Source organism: Argopecten irradians, chromosome 10, assembly GCF_041381155.1.
Source record: "Argopecten irradians isolate NY chromosome 10, Ai_NY, whole genome shotgun sequence".
Classification (NCBI taxonomy): Eukaryota; Metazoa; Mollusca; class Bivalvia; order Pectinida; family Pectinidae; genus Argopecten; species Argopecten irradians.
Window position 1 is genome coordinate 22,520,349 of NC_091143.1, and position 20,556 is coordinate 22,540,904.

At 39.0% G+C, this 20,556-nt stretch overlaps 1 protein-coding gene across 1 annotated transcript in view; it reads right to left on the reverse strand.

Moving 5' to 3' along the window:
• Positions 1-20,556, reverse strand: part of LOC138332604 (U3 small nucleolar RNA-associated protein 15 homolog) — a 42,885-nt gene that overhangs the window by 13,391 nt on the left and 8,938 nt on the right. The window lies entirely within an intron of this gene.

The following is a 20,556-nucleotide window of genomic DNA, read 5'->3' on the forward strand; positions in this document are numbered from 1 at the left end:
ATAAATGAAGAGAGCTTGGTTATACCCCAAACTTTATACTTGTTATTAAGGAAACAAGAATCCCAACGTTACCCCTAGTCTCTCTGACACCAGAAATACAGTATGTCAATGTCACGTTGTAAATTTTGGCCTAAAACGTTATTTCTGCCACAAATGAATGACTTTTCTAGCGTAGCCATTTTCTATTCTAATAAATCCTAGCCTTGTCCCACTGAAAGCATGTATAGGAACTAATCATATTTTGAATTCAGCAACGTCAGTGCCCACATATTTAAACAACAATAGATCACGAGTATATATACTGGCCCAATGACAACCAACTTCAATATCATTTAGTCTGTCCCAGTATCAGCAATGCTTCCTGCTTTATAAGTTTGGTTCCATAACATAAATTATCTCCCCTGAGTCAGAGAAGGAGTGCGTTGAGAAGACCGACTGTCTGGGATCTCAGACTCTGGTATGTGATTTACAATGGTGTAAATCAGAATTAAAACATAACATATAAACTATAAATGTATTTATCTAACGACATTACAGGCCAAATAACACTTGAAAAATTATGCTTACCAAATAAATACATCAAATTCTAGGTAATATGGGATGGCAAAAATTCCACTGAAGTGTGTATGTGTCTTCTGCAACTTGAATTATTATCGGAAACGGATCTTCTATTTATAGAAACAATGACACTGACCTTTGAACCTTTGACTTAAAAACACTTCAAAACCATGCCCGGAGTTTAAGCTTGATTAGACGATTGTTGAGCGTACCTTCATTAAATGCACAGAAATGAATAAACTAAGTTACCGTAGTAACACTGTGACCATGACCTTTGACTTTTAGACCTTAGAGCTGTTTCAATTAAGAACCTTTTTAATAATAATTAAAAGTAAGATGCATAAAGTTTCAACAAGAATGGCAAAAGGAATTTGGAGTTAAAGCATAATGACCTCTTTGTGCATGGATGGAAACCCAGGCATAGTGATAAATAAAAATAAATAATAACAGTAGTAAACAAACTGATAATCATCAAAGGTTTTCCATGTAATCAATTTATCAAATATTTCATGTGTTCTATAATCCATATCATGAATATTAAATATAAATTTTCATATTTCATACAACGTTTAATGTTATGACCAAGTTGGCATAAATACTGAACTTTTTTCTACAGAAGCTTAGCATTACACTTATTATCAAATTATCTTTCGGATACATTTCTTATAACAACAATAATCTTACTGACAACCATGACCTTGAACCTGATACCATATTTTTTGTAGAGCTGATAGCTTGGTATACATGGGAGTTTTGAACAAACCAGATATATTTCAGCAGTGTTGTATGAAATGCTGACATTCTATGTGTGGCTGACATGTGAAGGTCAGGATAAGGTCACCAAACTCTCAGTCAAATTTTGAAGACTGAAACTGATATGAAAACATTAAAATATATCTACATGATATAATTCAACAATACCATATTACTATATCAAGCCAAGGTCACCTCCAGGACAGGGTCATTTAAGGATGGCCTTCAATGAATGTGATGTGTTATGTGTTGTGTGCATGTTTTTGGGGATTGCAGTATATATATATTAAATTTGTGTCTTCTTGTATAGTAGAACTCTTAAATCCTTTTCAAAGTGATATATCATTGGAGCCTGTTGACAGAGACACAGAACAAATCCAGCCCATCCAATCGGCAAACCGATTGCCCCATTCTCTTATGATGAGACGTTATAGACTATGGTGTGTTTCGACCAGGGGACAGAACTCATGGCCAAAACTGAGGCAATGTCAAGGGAGAAGTTAGGAAGAAGAAAATGAGTTAGGAAGAAGAGAAAAAATAAGATACCAAATTTGGTTGCCTTTTACAAGCATGCAATTGGGCAACATAAACCATTCTAACACCCTTCCTGCAGGCAGTCATTACAAGGTCAATTCCTACCATGTAAAAAGTTCATTCTGAGTGCATTTGCTTGAATTTCTGTCTTCAAATTAATGCAAGGAAAATAGCAGTCCCCTCAAGCAAGATAACATCTTCGGCAAGTGAATAAAATCATTAGAATAAAATTTGAATGATGTATGACAAATGTGAATGAAAAAACAGAAGAAATATTTCTGTATGAACGTTTCCTGTTGTAAACTAAGATTGAAAAGTGAGATAAGGCCGCCCCAACCAAAACAACATTGACAATTATCCTTGTATCAGATCAGTAGGAACTCGACCAGAACATGGGGGTGTTAAATTATCATCCCCCAGCTCACAGAACTGTCTGTCCCCTTCTCATGTCATTACTTGGGGTGTTAAATTGTCATCCCCCAGCTCACAGGACTGTCTGTCCCCTTCTCATATCATTACTTGGGGTGTTAAATTGTCATCCCCCAGCTCACAGGACTGTCTGTCCCCTTCTCATATCATTACTTGGGGTGTTAAATTGTCATCCCCCAGCTCAAAGGACTGTCTGTCCCCTTCTCATGTCATTACTTGGGTTGTTAAATTGTCATCCCCCAGCTCACAGAACTGTCTGTCCCCTCTCTCATATCATTACTTGGGGTGTTAAATTGTCATCCCCCAGCTCACAGGGACTGTCTGTCCCCTTCTCATGTCATTACTTGGGGTGTTAAATTGTCATCCCCCCAGCTCACAGGACTGTCTGTCCCCTTCTCATATCATTACTTGGGGTGTTAAATTGTCATCCCCCAGCTCACAGGACTGTCTGTCCCCTTCTCATGTCATTACTTGGGGTGTTAAATTGTCATCCCCCAGCTCACAGGACTGTCTGTCCCCTTCTCATGTCATTACTTGGGGTGTTAAATTGTCATCCCCCAGCTCACAGGACTGTCTGTCCCCTTCTCATGTCATTACTTGGGGTGTTAAATTGTCATCCCCCAGCTCACAGGACTGTCTGTCCCCTTCTCATGTCATTACTTGGGGTGTTAAATTGTCATCCCCCAGCTCACAGGACTGTCTGTCCCCTTCTCATGTCATTACTTGGGGTGTTAAATTGTCATCCCCCAGCTCACAGGACTGTCTGTCCCCTTCTCATGTCATTACTTGGGGTGTTAAATTGTCATCCCCCAGCTCACAGGACTGTCTGTCCCCTTCTCATGTCATTACTTGGGGTGTTAAATTGTCATCCCCCAGCTCACAGGACTGTCTGTCCCCTTCTCATGTCATTACTTGGGGTGTTAAATTGTCATCCCCCAGCTCAAAGGACTGTCTGTCCCCTTCTCATGTCATTACTTGGGGTGTTAAATTGTCATCCCCCAGCTCACAGGACTGTCTGTCCCCTTCTCATGTCATTACTTGGGGTGTTGAATTGTCATCCCCCAGCTCACAGGACTGTCTGTCCCCTTCTCATGTCATTACTTGGGTGTTAAATTATCATCCCCCAGCTCACAGGACTGTCTGTCCCCTTCTCATGTCATTACTTGGGGTGTTAAATTGTCATCCCCCAGCTCACAGGACTGTCTGTCCCCTTCTCATGTCATTACTTGGGGTGTTAAATTGTCATCCCCCAGCTCACAGGACTGTCTGTCCCCTTCTCATGTCATTACTTGGGGTGTTAAATTGTCATCCCCCAGCTCACAGGACTGTCTGTCCCCTTCTCATGTCATTACTTGGGGTGTTAAATTGTCATCCCCCAGCTCACAGGACTGTCTGTCCCCTTCTCATGTCATTGCTTGGGTGTTAAATTGTCATCCCCCAGCTCACAGGACTGTCTGTCCCCTTCTCATGTCATTACTTGGGGTGTTAAATTGCCATCCCCCAGCTCAAAGGACTGTCTGTCCCCTTCTCATGTCATTACTTGGGGTGTTAAATTGTCATCCCCCAGCTCAAAGGACTGTCTGTCCCCTTCTCATGTCATTACTTGGGGTGTTAAATTGCCATCCCCCAGCTCAAAGGACTGTCTGTCCCCTTCTCATGTCATTACTTGGGGTGTTAAATTGTCATCCCCCAGCTCACAGGACTGTCTGTCCCCTTCTCATGTCATTACTTGGGGTGTTAAATTGATCAACCCCCAGCTCACAGGACTGTCTGTCCCCTTCTCATGTCATTACTTGGGGTGTTAAATTGCCATCCCCCAGCTCACAGGACTGTCTGTCCCCTTCTCATGTCATTACTTGGGGTGTTAAATTGTCATCCCCCAGCTCACAGGACTGTCTGTCCCCTTCTCATGTCATTACTTGGGGTGTTAAATTGCCATCCCCCAGCTCAAAGGACTGTCTGTCCCCTTCTCATGTCATTACTTGGGGTGTTAAATTGCCATCCCCCAGCTCACAGGACTGTCTGTCCCCTTCTCATGTCATTACTTGGGGTGTTAAATTGCCATCCCCCAGCTCACAGGACTGTCTGTCCCCTTCTCATGTCATTACTTGGGGTGTTAAATTGCCATCCCCCAGCTCACAGGACTGTCTGTCCCCTTCTCATGTCATTACTTGGGGTGTTAAATTGCCATCCCCCAGCTCACAGGACTGTCTGTCCCCTTCTCATGTCATTACTTGGGGTGTTAAATTGCCATCCCCCAGCTCACAGGACTGTCTGTCCCCTTCTCATGTCATTACTTGGGGTGTTTAAATTGCCATCCCCCAGCTCAAAGGACTGTCTGTCCCCTTCTCATGTCATTACTTTGGTGTTTAAATTGTCATCCCCCAGCTCACAGGACTGTCTGTCCCCTTCTCATGTCATTACTTGGGGTGTTAAATTGCCATCCCCCAGCTCACAGGACTGTCTGTCCCCTTCTCATGTCATTACTTGGGGTGTTAAATTGCCATCCCCCAGCTCACAGGACTGTCTGTCCCCTTCTCATGTCATTACTTGGGGTGTTAAATTGCCATCCCCCAGCTCACAGGACTGTCTGTCCCCTTCTCATGTCATTACTTGGGGTGTTAAATTGCCATCCCCCAGCTCACAGGACTGTCTGTCCCCTTCTCATGTCATTACTTGGGGTGTTAAATTGCCATCCCCCAGCTCAAGGACTGTCTGTCCCCTTCTCATGTCATTACTTGGGGTGTTAAATTGCCATCCCCCAGCTCAAAGGACTGTCTGTCCCCTTCTCATGTCATTACTTGGGGTGTTAAATTGCCATCCCCCAGCTCAAAGGACTGTCTGTCCCCTTCTCATGTCATTACTTGGGGTGTTAAATTGTCATCCCCCAGCTCAAAGGACTGTCTGTCCCCTTCTCATGTCATTACTTGGGGTGTTAAATTGTCATCCCCCAGCTCACAGGACTGTCTGTCCCCTTCTCATGTCATTACTTGGGTGTTAAATTGTCATCCCCCAGCTCACAGGACTGTCTGTCCCCTTCTCATGTCATTACTTGGGGTGTTAAATTGTCATCCCCCAGCTCACAGGACTGTCTGTCCCCTTCTCATGTCATTACTTGGGGTGTTAAATTGCCATCCCCCAGCTCAAAGGACTGTCTGTCCCCTTCTCATGTCATTACTTGGGGTGTTAAATTGTCATCCCCCAGCTCACAGGACTGTCTGTCCCCTTCTCATGTCATTACTTGGGGTGTTAAATTGTCATCCCCCAGCTCACAGACTGTCTGTCCCCTTCTCATGTCATTCATTCACTCCACAGAACTGTCTGGTCATTATTGGGTGTTAAATTGTCATCCCCCAGCTCACAGGACTGTCTGTCCCCTTCTCATGTCATTACTTGGGGTGTTAAATTGTCATCCCCCAGCTCACAGGACTGTCTGTCCCCTTCTCATGTCATTACTTGGGGTGTTAAATTGTCATCCCCCAGCTCACAGGACTGTCTGTCCCCTTCTCATGTCATTACTTGGGTGTTAAATTGTCATCCCCCAGCTCACAGGACTGTCTGTCCCCTTCTCATGTCATTACTTGGGGTGTTAAATTGTCATCCCCCAGCTCACAGGACTGTCTGTCCCCTTCTCATGTCATTACTTGGGGTGTTAAATTGTCATCCCCCAGCTCAACAGGACTGTCTGTCCCCTTCTCATGTCATGCTCCCCCACTCAGGACTCTGTCCTTCATGTATTACTTGGTGTTAAATTGTCATCCCCCCAGCTCACAGGACTGTCTGTCCCCTTCTCATGTCATTACTTGGGGTGTTAAATTGTCATCCCCCAGCTCACAGGACTGTCTGTCCCCTTCTCATGTCATTACTTGGGTGTTAAATTGTCATCCCCCAGCTCACAGGACTGTCTGTCCCCTTCTCATGTCATTACTTGGGGGTGTTAAATTGTCATCCCCCAGCTCACAGGACTGTCTGTCCCCTTCTCATGTCATTACTTGGGGTGTTAAATTGCCATCCCCCAGCTCAACAGGACTGTCTGTCCCCTTCTCATGTCATTACTTGGGTGTTAAATTGTCATCCCCCAGCTCACAGGACTGTCTGTCCCCTTCTCATGTCATTACTTGGGTGTTAAATTGTCATCCCCCAGCTCACAGGACTGTCTGTCCCCTTCTCATGTCATTACTTGGGGTGTTAAATTGTCATCCCCCAGCTCACAGGACTGTCTGTCCCCTTCTCATGTCATTACTTGGGGTGTTAAATTGTCATCCCCCAGCTCACAGGACTGTCTGTCCCCTTCTCATGTCATTACTTGGGGTGTTAAATTGTCATCCCCCAGCTCACAGGACTGTCTGTCCCCTTCTCATGTCATTACTTGGGGTGTTAAATTGTCATCCCCCAGCTCACAGGACTGTCTGTCCCCTTCTCATGTCATTACTTGGGTGTTAAATTGTCATCCCCCAGCTCACAGGACTGTCTGTCCCCTTCTCATGTCATTACTTGGGGTGTTAAATTGTCATCCCCCAGCTCACAGACTGTCTGTCCCCTTCTCATGTCATTACTTTGGGTGTTAAATTGTCATCCCCCAGCTCACAGGACTGTCTGTCCCCTTCTCATGTCATTACTTGGGGTGTTAAATTGTCATCCCCCAGCTCACAGGACTGTCTGTCCCCTTCTCATGTCATTACTTGGGGTGTTAAATTGTCATCCCCCAGCTCACAGGAACTGTCTGTCCCCTTCTCATGTCATTACTTGGGGTGTTAAATTGTCATCCCCCAGCTCACAGGACTGTCTGTCCCCTTCTCATGTCATTACTTGGGTTGTTAAATTGTCATCCCCCAGCTCACAGGACTGTCTGTCCCCTTCTCATGTCATTACTTGGGGTGTTAAATTGTCATCCCCCAGCTCACAGGACTGTCTGTCCCCTTCTCATGTCATTACTTGGGGTGTTAAATTGTCATCCCCCAGCTCAAAGGACTGTCTGTCCCCTTCTCATGTCATTACTTGGGGTGTTAAATTGTCATCCCCCAGCTCACAGGACTGTCTGTCCCCTTCTCATGTCATTACTTGGGGTGTTAAATTGTCATCCCCCAGCTCACAGGACTGTCTGTCCCCTTCTCATGTCATTACTTGGGGTGTTAAATTGTCATCCCCCAGCTCACAGGACTGTCTGTCCCCTTCTCATGTCATTACTTGGGGTGTTAAATTGTCATCCCCCAGCTCAAAGGACTGTCTGTCCCCTTCTCATGTCATTACTTGGGGTGTTAAATTGTCATCCCCCAGCTCACAGGACTGTCTGTCCCCTTCTCATGTCATTACTTGGGTTGTTAAAAAATTCCATCCCCCAGCTCACAGGACTGTCTGTCCCCTTCTCATGTCATTACTTGGTTGTTAAATTGTCAATCCCCAAGCTCACAGGGGACTGTCTGTCCCCCTTCTCATGTCATCACTTGGTTGTTAAAATTGTCATCCCCAGACTACAAATTCTATTCCTTCCTAGGAATGGCCTGTTGTCCTCCAAACATTCCATGTCATTCCTATTCATTCCTTCCAAGGAATGGTCCTGTTGTGATCCCACTCCCCTTCATATTATAAATTGTCCTCTCCAGTAGGACAGTCCAGAACAGGACTGTTGTCTTAATATTTCAGTATAGGATATTCCATTCCTTCCTAGGAATGTCCTGTTGTAATTTCCAACCGTCCCCCAGTTCCATATTCCGATTCCTTCCTAGAAATGTCCATGTTGTATTTTCCCACCGTTCCCTTCCAGTTAGGACAGTCCATATTCTATTCCTTCCAGGAATGTCCTGTTGTAATTTCCAACCGTCCCTTCCAGTAGGACAGTCCATATTCCATTCCTTCCCAGGAATGTCCTGTTGTAATTTCCCACTGTCCCTTCCAGTAGGACAGTCCATATTCCATTCCTTCCCAGGAATGTCCTGTTGTAATTTCCAACCGTCCCTTCCAGTAAGAAAGTCCATATTCCATTCCTTTCCAGGAATGTCCTGTTGTAATTTCCAACCGTCCCCTCCAGTTGGACAGTCCTTTGGTCTGTAGTCTTCCCCTCCACCCTTGAGTAGTATTTCCCCTACAGAGTGCCCCCAACCTCTCCTCACAGTTCTGTACTCTGGCCCACAGCCCTCCGAGTATTTAACCCCTAATCATGCCCCTTCCTTCCCTAACTATCTACCTGGTAAGCCAAGTTTCCCCTACCCCTCCTCTGAGAATTGCCCCACTGGTACTGTGTGTGCCATCCTATCCCACCCTTCCTCTGAGTACTGTTTCCATTAATGGAACTGGACCCCCACCCCCTCCCTTGGTCCCCCCCCCCCTGCGACTCCTCCTAAAGTACCATCCCCTCGCTTCCTCTTAAGGTACCATCCCCTCGTACAGACTGGTCCTGATATTGGGCAAACTGACATTCAATACAGCAACTCAATCATTAAAAAAAATTGACGTTATTTTTTTCGGTAGCCTATTTCTAATTAAATTTTTGTGGATATGGAGTGAGGCCTGTGACAGATATTTGGATAAAACAGCCCCCTACATTACAATTCCTCGAGTCTGACCCCATCACCACTAGCTCATCACATTCTACTAAGTGAAATTTTTGAGGGCGGGATTTGTAAAAACAGCGACAAGTTTTAGAACATGTGTAAGAAGCCAGAGATGCCAAATATAATTACTTTATGTGCTATATACCTCGGTGGTAATTCTCCGTCTAATTCTCGTCTAAAACATAACCAGTCAGAACGGGTTAACAACACTACTAAGTAATGAAACCCATTGTCATTGTACATGCCAATAACTCAGCCATATATTGGAATTGGACAATCATGATGAGAAAGTTAAAAAAATTTAGACAAATGTCCTGCCATTTATTCTTATTTTCTTCTTTAATTCAAATACCTAAATGTGACAAATGAATATAGGTGTTGAATACAGAGTAAATTTGCAGTAGTAAATGTTGACCTTTTTTACCTTTATATGTGTCGTTCTAATGCAGAGATAGCATGCTACACTCCATCCCAAAGTCTTACTTTGTACCAAGACTATCATTGATACATTCTTCTTTCTTTACGAACCTCTGACTCATCGCCGACACGTCAATCACCATTCTCATGTCACCAAATTTTAAGCTTTACAAAAGATTATTTGATTAGTCAAACAATGAATTGATACATTGATGGTATCGTCAGGAAAATCACAACAGAAATAGAAACTATTACCCGAGTATGTTTGTTTGTGTTTTGTTCAATTACCAGCCAGGGTCATTTAAGGGCATGCCATGTTTATAAGGTGATTGAAAGTCTAAGTACGAAGCAACTGCCACTCGTGGGATTCAAACTCAGAACTCACAGGTGAAGGGCTGGGCATGATTATATATGTCAAAACACCTCATCAAATCAGCTGCCACATATATGTTGAATAGTTTTAGCATATCAATTAATTTAGAATTTCAGTTTTAAAAGTTTTATCTCAAAAAGGAACATCAAAAATCTTTCAGATCTAATTGATATAGAATTGCAATAAACTTGGCCAACAAGTTGGAGATGTAAGGAGGAGAGTTGCCAGATACTAAATGTAGGTAATGGTTAATGGGCTTTCTTAGGAGGCATTTTGTTTTAAAACTAAATTTATCAGTCATACCTGTTATTGATATTAATGGGACATAACACAAGTCTAATACAGTTTGTAGGCTCCAAAGGCCAATACTTTTGCAGTAAAAATTTCTTCTCAAATGCAAAAAATATTCACTTGTAATTCTACGATATTTCAATTTAATCAATCAATATATTCACACTTCTTATAAAATTCACAATAAAGACAAAATAAGAGGAATTTTAAGAGGCCATTTTAATTTAATCAGCTGGAACAACACTGGGTTGTGATAAAAAGATGGCAGTTTTTATTTTTCCAGGGATTCTGATGCGAAAATGAAACCAGTTGCTTTATACTAACTGAAATAAATTAGATGGTGCATTTAAAACTAGATTGCCTAATTAGAGTGACATTTCTTCGCATCTAAAGGAATTAACATTAATTAATAAAAAAGTCTAGTGACAAATTAATCAACTCACCAGCCTGAGCCCGCATTCAATTTAATTTATTTAACAATAAAATTTATCCTTGCCTTAAGTAATTAAGGAGATTAATTAAGACCTTATGAAAGGAACAACCACAGCTTACACTAAGAACATCCCCTATGTCTGCTTCCCTGATAATCAAGCCCACAAACAATATTGGGCAAAGACCAAGGAAAATATAATCTGGCCCTGTTTAATGATAAATGCACTCATTTATAATAACAAAGTATAAATGCCATGGTTTGGGAGAAGTATGTGTGAACTTGGAGTGGTCGGTCAGCTGATGGTCAAACATTCGGAGAACTGGTCCTATGGTGGCGAGATGATGACAGGTCTCGGTCCGATATATTTCATGGTCTGTCTAATTACTGACACCTCGACTTTCCTTGTCTGACTCCATAACGACAATAACAGGGTACAGTACCTACATACACTTATACACCCTGTATGATCCTGTGGCAGGACCAGCAATACACAATATACATGTACATGGACAAATGTGGTAGGGTTTCTTAGATCACTTTTTCAATTAAACAATCTTAAAATCATGGCTGCTCGGACAATATAAATGTTTCTAGAAAGTCTTCTCATTTTTACCTTGTAACCATAGAAACTCGGACGATCTGTGTGTTTCTGGAAACTTTAGTCTATTTTATTTTGTACCTGTTATAGGACCAAATACTAGTGTTACTAAGGAACCTCAAAATGTACATGTTACAGGGCCAAATACTAGTGTTACTAAGGGACCTCAAAATGTACATCTTACAGGGCCAAATACTAGTGTTACTAAGGGACCTCAAAATGTACATCTTACAGGGCCAAATACTAGTGTTACTAAGGAACCTCAAAATGTACATCTTACAGGGCCAAATACTAGTGTTACTAAGGAACCTCAAAATGTACATCTTACAGGGCTAAATACAAGTGTTACTAAGGGACCTCAAAATGAACATCTTACAGGGCCAAATACTAGTGTTACTAAGGGACTTCTCAAAATGTACATCTTACAGGGCCAAATACAGTGTTACTAAGGTGTACATACTTAGGCCAAATACAAGGTTACTAGGGACTTCAAAATGTACATCTTACAGGGCCAAATACAAGTGTTACTAAGGAACCTCAAAATGTACATGTTACAGGGCCAAATACAAGTGTTACTAAGGGACTTCAAAATGCACATCTTACAGGGCCAAATACTAGAGTGTTACTAAGGAACCTCATAATGTACATGTTAAACGGCCAAATACTAGAGTGTTACTAAGGAACCTTAAAATGTACATCTTACAGTACCAAATACTAGTATTACTAGGAACTGGATAATGCATATCTTGTAAAGCCAACCACTATTATTACTAAGAGGCCTGAAAATGTACATGTTACAGGGCCCCATCTTCACCCTCATGAAGCCTGATGCTAACCCCGGGCGGTAATCTAACTTTGATTGTTAATACTATCAGGGGATCTAATTGTGAGAGGGAGCAATACTTGTGGGTATTAACTAATCCCCATCTTACTGCGTTGTATTAAGTTAATAACATCAACTCATTGTGTTATCATCAATTATTCTGTGTTAAATATGCATCAGACCTTCGTAGAGGCGGAGATCCACAGATGAGCTTTCCGTACCAACATTGCCTTGATATTGTACAGTGTTAGTAAGTTATGATATTACTGGCGGTGATGAACCCTCATCATCCTATAAGTAATCATTCCACATCTCTCCAACTTTTGATCCACGTCCTGCCCCTTGCTTGGCAATACCTCAGGGTCCTCATGAGTTTGAGAGGTTTTTTCTGATTCCCCACTGAAGTATAAGTACTAAGACCATCTACATACCAGGGTTTACGACATCAACAGGCAAACAAATTAATCCTGATTAAAGACACTGGCTTCCCTCTTCAACATCCATTCATATGAATATTTGCGTTCCATTAATTCATTATTTCATTAATTCTCCGACAGTAACTGTAAATATAATAAAAGTCTAAATCTCCCTCGCACATTCCTTCATTGTTCTTTAATAGCTTCTACCACTAGGTAATGCATCAATATAACTATTTTCAGACGTGATGTTCCCCATCTCAAAATAAATTTATATACTCCCTGCAAAAAATTCTCTAGATTACAGTGCTTGTACCTGAGATGTATTTCATTTAATTTGACAATTACGTTGTTTACCTGGAGGGATAATGAAAGTGCAGATGTTCTCATAGACAACCGTGAGTAATCGGCTATATCTGTAGAACTTTAATTCGTACAATCTGAACACTTTTATAAACCAGATAACCAAATTTAAAGTGATTGCGTACATTTTTGCTTAGCTACCAACCAGTATCAAACAAGATTCATGTGAATATTTTTGTTTCATTTTGATATCAATTTAACTTGTACTAGCAAGTTCCTCGGCAACCCAGCATTTGCTAAGATATTTTTACGGTCAGTAATTTTAAGATGGATTACGATTTTTTATAGTACTATTTTTTACAAAATTTGTTTAGGAAATCAAAAGACATGAATCATTTAAAATTTCTATCACACATGTAACTAAAATATTCAACAAAATTTAAATTAGGTTTTTTTCAATTGAAAATCAGTATTATTTTTATCTTTAGTAATACACCTGGCTTCGCAGTGTATTTCTTTACAATCTATATACATGTTCCTATAAATAATAATGGGCACAGCTGATAACACTGTAGCATCATGTATATTAGCCAATCATCACATATATTAGCCAATAATCACATATATTAGCCAATCACCAGGTATATTAGCCAATCATTACGTATATTAGCCAATCATCATGACATGTATATTAGCCAATCGATGTATATTAGCCAATAATCACATATATTAGCCAATAATCACATATATTAGCCAATCACCAGGTATATTAGCCAATCATTACATATATTAGCCCATCATCATGTATATTAGCCAATCATCATGACATGTATATTAGCCAATCAGCATGTATATTAGCCAATCATCATGTATATTAGCCAATCAACATGTATATTAGCCAATCATCATGTATATTAGCCAATCATCATGTATATTAGCCAATCATCATGTACATTAGCCAATCATCATGTATATTAGCCAATCATCATGTATATTAGCCAATCATCATGTATATTAGCCAATCATCATGTATATTAGCCAATCAACATGTATATTAGCCAATCGATGAATATAAGTCAATCAGCATGTATATTAGCCAATCAGCATGTATATTAGCCAATCAACATGTATATTAGCCAATCACTGTATATTAGCCAATCACATGTATATTAGCCAATCACATGTATATTAGCCAATCCATGTATATTAGCCAATCAAGTACATAGTCACAGTATATTAGCCAATCAACATGTATATTAGCCAATCATCATGTATATTAGCCAATCATCATGTATATTAGCCAATCATCATGTATATTAGCCAATCATCATGTATATTAGCCAATCATCATGTATATTAGCCAATCATCATGTATATTAGCCAATCATCATGTATATTAGCCAATCAGCATGTATATTAGCCAATCATCATGTATATTAGCCAATCATCATGTATATTAGCCAATCATCATGTATATTAGCCAATCATCATGTATATTAGCCAATCACATGTATATTAGCCAATCATCATGTATATTAGCCAATCATCATGTATATTAGCCAATCATCATGTATATTAGCCAATCATCATGTATATTAGCCAATCATCATGTATATTAGCCAATCATCATGTATATTAGCCAATCATCATGTATATTAGCCAATCATCATGTATATTAGCCAATCATCATGTATATTAGCCAATCATCATGTATATTAGCCAATCATCATGTATATTAGCCAATCATCATGTATATTAGCCAATCGATGAATATTAGTCAATCAGCATGTATATTAGCCAATCATCATGTATATTAGCCAATCATCATGTATATTAGCCAATCAACATGTATATTAGCCAATCGATGAATATTAGTCAATCAGCATGTATATTAGCCAATCAGCATGTATATTAGCCAATCAACATGTATATTAGCCAATCATCATGTATATTAGCCAATCAACATGTATATTAGCCAATCAGCATGTATATTAGCCAATCATCATGTATATTAGCCAATCAACATGTACATTAGCCAATCATCATGTATATTAGCCAATCAACATGTATATTAGCCAATCATCATGTATATTAGCCAATCAACATGTATATTGGCCAATCAACATGTATATTAGCCAATCAGAAAGTTTGGTTTGGTTGGTTTAACACCCTATCAGCAGCAAGAGCCATTTAAGGACATACCATGCTTAGGTGAGGAAAACCAAAGTACTAGGAGAAAAATCAACAAGCAGCAGACAGCACCTGACAACTGCCCCAAATGAACTCGCTACCCATAGGGGAAGGCTTGTGGTAATATCAGATATGAGCTTGGAAATTTCTTATTGCTGGATTACTGGTAAGAAATTTTTTCGATATAAAAATTGTGTGTGAAAACTAAGCAACCCCTTCAAGAAGAAAATAACTATAGGTACCAGAATACACGATCCCAACAATCCTGAGACCATATGCATTCATAAAACCTTAAGTGATTAAAACCAGCAGGCAGGTTATAGTGGGTGACCCTTCGGTCCTGTCATGTTTATACTTTTATAAAGGAATATTGTGTCACGCATGTCCATCACCTTGGAAACACTAGGCACACATAGGCATAGTTATCGTATAAATATGATATATTTTTTCTCGTTACGGAAGTGTTAGGAGCGAGGTGAAATGCTGACAGAAGTTTCCGGTACTTTTAACAACCTTGAGTGCTGTACTGTCAATGACACACACACAGATTTTTCATTCAGAGAAATTAAACAAAAACCTGTGATGCAAAAATGAACAAAGACAGCAACAGAAACAAAACAAATCTTAAAAAAAACCCAGACAACTCAGCATCAAATGGAAAACTTGATGTCCATATTTTGTAGATAAAGTGTGACCTTGGTAACCGTACAATAAATCACATGATGCTAAATAGCCGACCATTAACTTCAGAAAGAGGCACAGGAATCTGTTATAAAGCACTAAAAAAAAAACAATTCAGCAGCAAAACTGGCCATTCTTTGAAGTGGATAGCGACATAATATAAACCATGCTCAGCTTAATCCTTTCTGACAAAGAAAAGGACTTTGACCTTGGTGATGACCTTTCTCCTTGTTGAAATCCTTATCAGGAAGGATCATAAAAACCTCCAGGAGAAACCTTGCATTAATTTTTGAATTCCGTAAACTCCCGCTGGGCATGTCATATTTAAAATGACATATTAAAATTTGATGGCAGGAAGTAGTGCCGATATTAAGTCAAATCAACATGAAATTTAAAGAAAACACATGAGAATCTGAAAAATCAACGAGGGCCACTTCCCTCCAGCGACCAATCTGTTGCAGCTAACAGTGTAGATCTGTACGCACACGAGTAGGAACATGATTTTTTAGCAGCAATTCCACAGGAGGAACATTTACAACATGCCGTGTGACACAATATATCTGTAGAGCTGTACATGATGGATTGGACAGCGCCGTCTGCACATTCTATAAAATTTACAAAATTATAATGGAAACAAAATGGATAAAAAAACTGTGAATGGGTATCATGTGGTAGCACTTTATGTGTGGTGTAGTTGCTGGGGTTAGTCTGGGCTATTCTAGTCTTCTCTATAGCTGATTCAGGATATATTTCATTTTTTCATTTACAGCTGGAACATTCTGGTACTGTATATAGAAATGATAAAAAGGAATCACAGCAAAATCAGATTTTTTTTAAATAAAAACTATCAAAAAAATTTATTTTTAAATAAAAACTATCACAAAAACAGGACAATAACTTCACTTTTTTTACTTTTTGCTTTTTTGTTTTTGTTTTTTTGTTGTTTTTTTTTCATTTATTGCAACATAAGTGACCCTACATTAATCTAAGAAAACATTAATAATAGATCTAGAAAGTTTAGTATGCAGAAAACTGAACAATAGACGCAATAATAATATTCTAAGCTGATTAATCCGAGCAATACATACTGTATAATGGTAACTGTAACATACACCCCACTGTTTTTCAATGCAAAGTAACCTACCAAGCAATAAGTTCCATAATGAGAATAAAAACCCCATGATTAGAATCTGCTGTATTCCAATAACACAGCAATAAGATAATTATTAAAATTTGATTAAGGAATCAAGCCATGAAATGTGTCACATGAAATTCAAAGGATTTCATATGACACAGGATATGTTCAAGTTGAAAAAATGTCATAATTTTAAAATAAATTGAAGTTAACCGATTTCTAATCTCCGTTTAGTTTGAAAAATTCCTTTACAATTTATCAATTGAGCCTTGAAACTAAAGAATTGAACTTCCTTTTCTCCAATATTGGAAAAGTCAAAACTTTATCACAGTCTTATCATCTTAACTCATCAACCCCTGGAAACATATTTGACCTCTTCTAAATCAAAGCTGGAACAATTCATTATGGTTAATCAGGGGTTAACCAAGTTAACAAAACGATACAATATATGTACCCGTAATTAGGTTTAAGTTTATATAGAAGCATGATCAAGACACAGCGTAAAAAAACATGGCAAGACTTTAATATATAGTTACACAATGCATACTTTTATTTCTAAGACCAATAAAACTTATATCAGATATGCAGTATAATGACAATCATGGTGGTTTAGCACTATATTCAGATCTACAAAACAAATACCATACAACGTCTGAATCATAAGCAGCTGGATATAGCTCCAGATTGAGTGGGATACATCATTTAAAGAGTTCCGATACATGAACACAAATCTCGGTGCTGTATCTGCGGTAGCTATATTGAGATTGTTAGAGGGAACGATGACATTATACGTGAGTTTACATATAAATAAAAAGGTAGAAGCTTGTTAACCAACCAGTAGGAGTGCTTGATTGACAGGAATGGGAGAAAAATTATTTCTGCCATATCTAAGGAATTCATCATCTGATTATATCAGTTTTATCAGCACTGAAGGATTAGAGAATTAGAGAGAGGTACAGAGTTACAACGCTCACATGTGCCACGCTGTACAAAACTCTACATACATATACATGACAAATCGTATACCTTTCACTGTCGGGGAGAACAATTACGTTCTATAACACATACACAGATAATCAAATCTCTACAGGATTTTCACCCATTTATTTTGTGCCACGTCTATTTATTTCTGCTGGGAGACGTATTGGAACTCCACAACATTCCTCGTACAATTTTAATTGGTAAGGATATGTGCGGAGGCCTTCCATAATTCACAAACTATACATTGTGTCCGTTCTTTCTGACCATCTACAATACCATTCTCCACATTTGTAGGAATCTCTATACCTTACAACAATCTTTCTCACTGTTTATATAAAACACCTTAATCAAACCCAACAATATGTTTGGACAATCTGTATTGTTTCAACAGCAATGACCTCTTATTTTTTTTTTTTTTCAAACTGAAGTTGTGTACATTGGCGTCAGCTGGTTGCATGCTCATAAACTAATCATTCCTAATTATGATTACATATAACAATAGCCAGGCAAATTAAAAGTCCACTACCGCTTCGGAATGCATTTTGATTTAAAATGAAAATGGGAACAATATTGATAATTTTGTAGAGTTGCAAAAATAATAAGCTTAGCGTTAATACTACACATATTATCACATTCTGAACAATTTAATTAAAATTATCAAAATATTATTTTTAATAAAGCGGATCATATTATGTTTCCCGCCATTGCCCTAAATACCATGCGTCAGTTGATTATCATTGCGCCAGACAGTAAAACAGTGATATGAATCTTAATGTTTAACATAGATTACACAGAGAATATTGCATTTGTTCGGTGTTGCAACCTCAACATAAATTTTCTTCTTTTATTGTTGTTTTTAAGCAACTTTTATTTTTTCGTTTTGGAAAGGTAGTAAGCCTTCAAAAACACTTTTCAAAAACTTAACATTTTCAAAATAACGAAAAACAAAAGTTTTTAACTTTATTTCGTCACTAAAAGAACACTACCTTTATATCTAATGATTTTATTCCACTAATCAAGTATGTCAGTAATTCTCAATCAATCTAAGCAATATCTTCAAGCCAAATTATCATTTTTTCTTATTCTTGATAATTATTACTTTACAGGCAAACAATCAAAATGATGAAAATAAAAGTTTGGAAGCTGTATTTGTTGTTAGTTAGTAAGTTGAATTTAACTGTGTCCACAATTAACTCAAGATAAGGATCGACGGTGCTACTTAGTAAATACGGTGATCATTTAGTGAGATGATTATCACTGATTGGTGTGTCTGTGTACTTGGCTATTTAGTAGGTGTCTAGACCAAATTAACGGTGACCAGTCGAGGCAAGGACATCTAATATGTAAGGATAGGGGCCAACATCAATACTTAACACCACCTAGGTCAAGTCCATCGTGACCTTGGGGTCAGAGGGCAATCTGCTGTCTCTATACTTGGCTATTAATAAAACAATGCATCATTGCATTGTGTCTATACAAGGGTCTGTATAATTACTCTCTAATTCCGAAACATTTCCCAGTGACTTGAGGAGATACCATTGTCTTTTATTGTGGTACGTTGACATTGTTAGATAACAAATTTGGGTGATCAGTTGCTGTAATTAAGCCATTCACATACCCAACATGAATTTCAACACTAGCATGCATGTGAAAAGGTCAGGGGTCACCTGCCCAATCATGAGGGTTTTCTCTGGGGCACGTTGGTTTCCTCCCTCTCCAAGACTCTTCATGCGCTTACAACAGGGCTATTGAAAGCAATTTATGTATCTTCACAACCAGTTCTGCAGTGACAAAAGTGTGCTCTCTTGGCTTTCATAGTTTTTCTCTTTTACCTTAACTTTCATAGGACCTCCTTTTGCTTACCCAATCAAAAATGATATCATTTTAGAGTAATGCATGTGATTGGCCAAGTAAAACATAAAGAACTCTATGACTGAGATGAGATTAAGATTTTTAAAAACCATTACGTTGTATTTCTGGTAATTTTCACTGTAACGATATATTGCTTAAACATTTGATATTTGAACATGCACATGTAACTTATTGATTAAGCTCCCCAAAAGAATATGTCGGCCTATAAGAGCGCCAAAATCTAGGGATCATATATTCCTGGTTTTGAATACAGTGCCTTCAATCACCGCCATGTTCAGTACCTTCGGCTTTTGTCGGCATTCCGAATCGTACCACGAGACTTATGTCAACCATCCTGCACGTGGTGTTCCAGGTAACTAGCGTAAGCGCCCATGTGTTTGTTTACGTTTTCCTTCTGGCTAATATGAGCAAATCGTGCTTGTATATGTCCACAGAGCGAGTTTTTGAAACATCTAATTCACACATTGCCGTAATTCAATATTGTGTGTATCAAATATTGTAATGTGAAAGCATTATTTTCTTTGTAGATCCAGTCTGCTGAGGTCGACCGCATGTTTTGTTTATGATAAAAATTGTTAACATTTGGTTTCACAACTCGAGATTGTCGCGACGATGTTCGGAAGAGTTCGGAATGATTCGGCATCTTTCGAGCTTATTTTTGACGTGTACACGTTATAAAGATTTTTTACTTCTATAATTAAAAATACTGCCAGTGCTGCAACTTTATAAAAAGTGGTAAAAGTAGAAAGTTTAAACCTCGGACAGACGGAGAAAAATGTGTATAACACTTAAACAGTTTTCACTATGACAAAAAGAGTGAAAGGGATAGACCATACAACTTTAAGGTTTGTTATTTGTGATATTGACCTCAATATCATCTGGTATCTTCAACCTTGACACAACCTTCACACAAACATACATGCATGATGTCTCTAAGCTTGATATGACCTCTGCATGACCGACCTGATGTCTGACCTATACATGACTTCCACAAGACCTACCTGATATTTGACTCCTGAGACATGACCTTCTCACGACCTCCAAATAACCTATCTGATGTTCCTTGTATGTGGTGATTTGACCTCCATACGACCTCCAAATGACCTCCACATGACCTCTGCATGAGCTACCTGATGTTCCTTGTATGTGGTGATTTGAACTCCACACAATTGCAACCTTCACATGACCTACCTGATGTTCCTTTTATGTGGTGATTTG